Source organism: Perissodus microlepis, unplaced genomic scaffold (genome assembly GCF_051167445.1).
Source record: "Perissodus microlepis isolate ML-2025 ecotype Zambia unplaced genomic scaffold, ASM5116744v1 scaffold_54, whole genome shotgun sequence".
NCBI classification, from domain to species: Eukaryota; Metazoa; Chordata; class Actinopteri; order Cichliformes; family Cichlidae; genus Perissodus; species Perissodus microlepis.
The window spans coordinates 37,756-44,744 of NW_028182076.1; the positions used below are offsets into that span (position 1 = coordinate 37,756).

The window sequence follows — 6,989 nt, forward strand, 5'->3', positions numbered from 1 at the left end:
AAGGGAAGTTGGGACAATGTTAAAGACTTTCTTCAGACAATTGCATTTGGATGAGCTAAATTCATGACAGGCACTCAAGCAGTAATGCCTCGACTGACAAACGAACAAACCAAGCTTCTGTGTTGTTCGACTGCACTTGTGGATGAACAATAAAAACATTTTATATTTATTATATTAGTAATGTAACTTGCAATAAAAAGTTATGGGAAGCTTAAACTTAGTTTCAGAATAATTAAATCTGAGACTTTGTTTTATTGAAAAGTTATTAAAGTTTTAAAGTGTGTGACAAATAAAATAATAAATTATTAAGTAACACCAGCTACAATATTGGAAATATGTGTGTTGTTCAGCAGAACAGTGTCCAGTATGTTGGCTGAAATGCTTTAAATTTGAAAATAAAAGTTGGGCTGATTTTAACGCATTACGAGGAGTGTTTTAATTATTATTTTTTAAATAAGCAGTGTTTATATTACGTGTTGAATTAGAAATAAGTTCAAGGATAATAAAAGGTAATGAGATTTAATTGCATTCAACTTATGTGCAGCAAAACTAAAAATAAGTTACGGAAGTGTTCAAATAATATGTGTGCTTTTAAAAATGCTCGTCTATTTAAAGACTACACAATCTGTGTTAATTATAATTATACCACAATCCCTTGCCTGTTGTGTTAAATATACATAAACAGTATGCGTTATCAGATGAAAGTACAAAACTCTCAAGAACCCACCTCCTAAATTTCAGGTGGCATTTTTAAAACATGCCATGACACAGCTGCTATAATCATACAGTGAGGTCAAATGTCAATTATCGGTATAGGTTCTTGCTATAGGGCTTTGGAGTTGACGTCACGCCGCAGTGCATTGTGGGATCGCGGCGCCATGTCAGTAGGCCAGGAAGCAGAACAAGCGCACAGTGTTGGAGTGTTGGAATCGGGACTGCCAGAACCATGCTCAAAATCAGCGCAAAAGACAAAGGGCTGTATCGCGACCGATTGCGCCCAGACGCCAAGAGACGGTACTTTGAAAAAATTGCGTGCATCGGTAATGTGGACCCGTATGAAATAAGGAAGTGTAGTGGAAACCCAGACGACCACTGTGACCTCGTTGTGTGGACACAGAAAGACCTTGCTGTGATACGCATCTTCCCTGATGTGGATTTCTGGGAACCGCGTTTAAACCAGGCACAAGACTTCTTTCTTAAAGTGTGCCTTCCTGAACTTGTTGGGAAATACTTCTCCAAACAACGTGCTGCTCTAAATAGCCTGTAATGTTTCATTTTGTGGTTCAAGATTAATGCCAGCTGTGTGTTGCCATGTAAATAGTTTGCATTTCATTTTTATGTACTTGCTAAGTACATGTGAACAGATCAAGAATAAAAAAACAAACAAATATACTATTCTTTTCTGTTTTATTGAAACCACTTCACACAAAGTACAATTATTTACAATGAACTACACATGCAACACAACAGCTTTATGAATACTCAACAAGAGCAGGTTTCATTTTGCACTGGTTTGACAACCACACTGGGGCATTCACCAAAACACAGCAAACCTTAACAATCTTATCAAGCAGTGTTGTGTCTTCACCCTCACATGATATGAGTAATCGGATTGGCATTGTAGTGTGTAGCATTTTGAACTTGTTGCGCAAACTACCTATTACTCGCTCAACATGAATTCTAAGGTGGGCAATTGCTCTCGTTTGTTCAAAGTCCCTTGCATCAAGTTGACAGTAGCCTTTTGTGAAAGCTGGAATCTTGACCTCCGCACACATCATTCCTACAGCATCTCTGATGTCAAAGCCTCTGTCAGCCAATACTACGTCCCCTGGTAACAGCTTTTGAAGAATGCCACATTTCTCTGTGATGTGTTTATCTGATGCACGCCCCCCCTCTCAGACGCATTAGTGTGAGTAAGAGCATTTGGAAACCTGTCAGTTTCTTCGATATTGGCAGGAAATCTTTGACAGTGTTGAAGAGGGACATTAAGACAGCATAACAATGTAGTCCAGTGTAATATCTTACTTTTTCAGTATCATCCTTTAAGAAATGTTCATTCAGCTCTGTCTTTTGCAACTGTGATTGAAGCAGTCTGTTCTCCTCCAACAGCCGGTTTATTTCTGCTCTGCCCTGTTCATTGCACACACAATCCTTCGTCTGCCCTTTAGCTTCCGAGACGCTGTCTGTCCGATCACCACTGTCCACATTTGCAGCTGGTACCTCAACCTCCACTTGTCCAACACAACTGCTGTCCACTGCCTCCATGACATTGTGATTTTGTTGTTGGTCTTCTGTCAGATCTTCATCGATCACTTCTGCACGGGGCACACCTTCAGACTCTGCAGCTGCATAACGAAAGCCTGTAAGATAAAACTAGACATAAGGTAAATGTACACCAATATTCTATGACAGGTGTGTGATTCATCTGGAAGTTATGTGCGGATTAGTGTACAGTGATAGCAATTTAGTATGTTTTTAGAGGGGGGGGGTTGTTTACCTCCGATGGGTGCTCTTTTTCGCTTCCGTTGCGTAGGCCTTGAGTGCCGGTCCGAGTCTGATACAGGTATGTCGTCGTGCCCCATGTGCAGTGTTGGTGCCCAGTCTGGATTTGTTACATCCATTTCATATGCTGGTTTGCCTGCAATAATGCCAAATCATAAGCTACTCAGTCGACATGACGTGGTTCTGCAGCATCACACATTAGCATGTTTTATCTCATTATCTATGACCTCAGCACATTGAAAATAACACTAAAAGCCTTTCAAGAGTGATATGAATTAATTTAGAACTCACCGGAAAGAAAATGCCGCGAGCAAACCAAAAAAAGCTGGGGATTGCAGAGAACTCGATATCCGCTAGTCTCACCGCTGCAATCCAAGCCTGACGTCTTTGTTTAGTAATATCGGATACATGGGATCCCTCACGTTGCCTCCAGGATGGAAAACGATTAAAAGAGAGCCCATTATCCAGCTTCTTGCCTTCACGATCGTGTGATCTAACGTTGCAACCGACAACACAACACGTACGATCCATAGCTGAAATGGTATCGTTTGTCTGGCCTACTGTCATGGCGGAAGGGGGCGTGGCCCATCTCCCGTGACATCACGCTCCAAAGCCCTATATATGTTATAACATAAACACAGCACAGTTGTAAGAATAATAGTTTCTAGGTCCTAAGGCTTTTTGTCAGTTTAATAGTGAGCTTTACGAGACTCATTTTCGTGCCAAAGGCTCGCACAGGCCTAAGTTCCCTTATGACAACTAGAGCTGGAAACAAGACCTCAAGCAATCCTAAGGCTAATTAGCACGGCTAGCATTTTAAAAAACATTTGTTAAATGTTGTCATTGCTAGCATATACCTGTATTACAGCATGGTAAGTAGCGAGAACGCTAAGTTTTTGTTACCTTTGAAAAGAAGAATGTGAAGCTGTAATATTAGCATGAGCTATGCTAATGTTATTCACTCAAACAAACATCTCAGGTACTGACTTACTGCTTTCTAATATCTGTGTTTATTTCTGGATATACCTACATGGTTATTAGACATCCCACATAAAGGGTGACAAAGGCAGTAACTATAAATGACCATAACTTTACTGTAAATTACACTGATGGGCTCAGTTCATATAGTTCTATCACGTGCACATGCATGTTAGCAACCGTAACCACGCAGGCTGTTGGTATATGAATGCTGCACAAGGTTCCAGCCGTTCCTTTACACTTGCTCTTGGACTTGTCTTGACCTGCTCCAAGCTCAGGTTGTGGAAAGATAACATTTGGAGAATATTTCTACAGAAAGCGGATTTTACTACAAAGCGACAACAACTACTGCATCTTTGGATCTTTTGTACTTGTGTTTCATCATAACAGCAAAGCTTGAAGATCGTGGACCCCGACTCGTCGACAGACACCTGGTACATTTCAAAATTTCTTCAATTATTTCAAGAGTCACTAGATGACTATAATAATTTTACAGGTTCCAGTGTGAATATCACGTTTTAATGTGATCAAAATAAGTGTGTTCCAAGACTTTTCCTGGCAAATTGCTTTTATGCTTTAAATTTTCCAGGAGAGGTGTAGAATTTATTACGACTGGTGTATGAATGTGAAAAAAGGTTTTACTTTGATTTGAAGCCCTCAAATTTGACACTTTTTTCCAATGAAATGGTTAAAATTAGCTTAAAATTCGTAAAATGCCCCCCTCCCCCAAATATACATATGTATATGTGTTTATCGGTTTCTATGGTAACAGTATCTCCTCACAATGGTAGAACATATAGGAGTAAACACACCAGATCCCCTGTAGGTCCTGACATCATTTTCTTCTCTGGATCAAAGGCTTCATTTAAATAAACTATAACTTTTTCCCAGCTACATATGTGATGATAAAAAAAAAAATATATATATAAAAAAGAATATTGAAAACATCAATCATAGTCAAAAATAATCATGAAGTCAAACTGTTACAAAAATGTGTTTTATTTTTAAAATTGTGCTTGGAGTTCTACTGCCTTTTTTGTATTAGCAATATTTAGGACATGGAATTGGTACATGGGGAGATTAAATGTTGCTTTATATTTTACATCGTTAATGAAAGAATAAAAAAAAGTACGGGAATGAGCTGCGAAGTTATTTATGAATTTACTGTAGTATGCTATTCATGTCCAGTTCTTTACACATCAGTACCTATTATCCATTACCTACTCCAACGTAGTGTTTGCATAAAGGTTTAAAAAGAACAAATAAACAAAACGAATGTGTACAAAATACAATACTGTTACCTTAAAAGTGTAGTGTGCACAGAGTGAGCTGCCTTGGCAGAGATTTGGATGCTTCACTTAATGATTGTGGACATAGTTGAATTCTTGTTTTCTTCTCACATGAACAAGTAAAGTGTCATTCAGTCTGATATGAATGTAGCCTGTAGCTTTAGCACTGGGTGTTTACTACATTCCTACTGTTATTTTAAACTTTGTTTCCTTACAGGCTGTCTTGACTACATTGTTGAACGTCCCAAGAACGAGACCTTTCTGAAGTCATCAGGATCCTTGATGACAGTCTCCTGAGCGCCATCTCTTCTGATGAAGCGTGGGACACTGATACCGAGTGTGTCAGTAAAGGTGAGTACATCGCCCTCTCATCCTCCCCCTCTTCTCATGAAGAACTGGATGCTGATGCGTGTCAGTGACGTGGAAGGTGAGTACCCCCTCCCCACCTCGCTTTCTCGCACTGAGGTCTGCTTATTGTAAATATCTTGTACTTGTTTTTGCACATTTTAATGTCAAAGTTGGTCTTTGTGCTTTTCAGTGTTGGAAAGACTCTTTCTTGCACTGAGGTCTGCTTATTGTAAATATCTTGTACTTGTTTTTGCACATTTTAATGTCAAAGTTGGCCTTTGTGCTTTTCAGTGTTGGAAAGAGTCTTTCTTGCACTGAGGTCTGCTTATTGTAAATATCTTGTACTTGTTTTAATGTCAAAGTTGGCCTTTGTGCTTTTTCAGTGTTGGAAAGACTCTTTCTTGCACTGAGGTCTGCTTATTGTAAATATCTTGTACTTGTTTTTGCACATTTTAATGTCAAAGTTGGTCTTTGTGCTTTTCAGTGTTGGAAAGACTCTTTCTTGCACTGAGGTCTGCTTATTGTAAATATCTTGTACTTGTTTTTGCACATTTTAATGTCAAAGTTGGCCTTTGTGCTTTTCAGTGTTGGAAAGAGTCTTTCTTGCACTGAGGTCTGCTTATTGTAAATATCTTGTACTTGTTTGAACACATTTTAATGTCAAAGTTGGCCTTTGTGCTTTTTCAGTGGTGGAAAGACTCTTTCATGCACTGAGGTCTGCTTATTGTAAATATCTTGTACTTGTTTGAACACATTTTAATGTCAAAGTTGGCCTTTGTGCTTTTTCAGTGTTGGAAAGACTCTTTCTTGCACTGAGGTCTGCTTATTGTAAATATCTTGTACTTGTTTGAACACATTTTAATGTCAAAGTTGGCCTCTGTGCTTTTTCAGTGTTGGAAAGACTCTTTCTTGCACTGAGGTCTGCTTATTGTAAATATCTTGTACTTGTTTTTGCACATTTTAATGTCAAAGTTGGCCTTTGTGCTTTTCAGTGTTGGAAAGACTCTTTCTTGCACTGAGGTCTGCTTATTGTAAATATCTTGTACTTGTTTGAACACATTTTAATGTCAAAGTTGGCCTCTGTGCTTTTTCAGTGTTGGAAAGACTCTTTCTTGCACTGAGGTCTGCTTATTGTAAATATCTTGTACTTGTTTGAACACATTTTAATGTCAAAGTTGGCCTTTGTGCTTTTCAGTGTTGGAAAGACTCTTTCATGCACTGAGGTCTGCTTATTGTAAATATCATGTACTTGTTTGAACACATTTTAATGTCAAAGTTGGCCTTTGTGCTTTTCAGTGGTTGAAAGAGTCTTTCTTGCACTGAGGTCTGCTTATTGTAAATATCTTGTACTTGTTTTTACATCTTTTAATGTCAAAGTTGGCCTTTGTGCTTTTTCAGTGGTTGAAAGACTCTTTCTTGCACTGAGGTCTGCTTATTGTAAATATCTTGTACTTGTTTTTGCACATTTTAATGTCAAAGTTGGCCTCTGTGCTTTTTCAGTGGTGGAAAGAGTCTTTCTTGCACTGAGGTCTGCTTATTGTAAATATCTTGTACTTGTTTTTGCACATTTTAATGTCAAAGTTGGCCTCTGTGCTTTTTCAGTGGTGGAAAGACTCTTTCTTGCACTGAGGTCTGCTTATTGTAAATATCTTGTACTTGTTTGAACACATTTTAATGTCAAAGTTGGCCTCTGTGCTTTTCAGTGGTTGAAAGAGTCTTTCTTGCACTGAGGTCTGCTTATTGTAAATATCTTGTACTTGTTTTTACATCTTTTAATGTCAAAGTTGGTCTCTGTGCTTTTTCAGTGTTGGAAAGACTCTTTCTTGCACTGAGGTCTGCTTATTGTAAATATCTTGTACTTGTTTTTGCACA

At 38.5% G+C, this 6,989-nt stretch overlaps 1 long non-coding RNA gene across 1 annotated transcript; it reads right to left on the bottom strand.

Moving 5' to 3' along the window:
• Nucleotides 1–834: 834 nt before the first annotated feature.
• LOC146360478 (uncharacterized) lies at nt 835–4,105 on the bottom strand. Its single transcript, XR_014799702.1, has 3 exons — nt 2,794–4,105; nt 2,498–2,638; nt 835–2,360 (listed from the first exon to the last, which is right to left on the bottom strand). It is a non-coding gene; the product is annotated as an uncharacterized LOC146360478 (long non-coding RNA).
• Between the last annotated feature and the right edge of the window lie 2,884 nt (nt 4,106–6,989).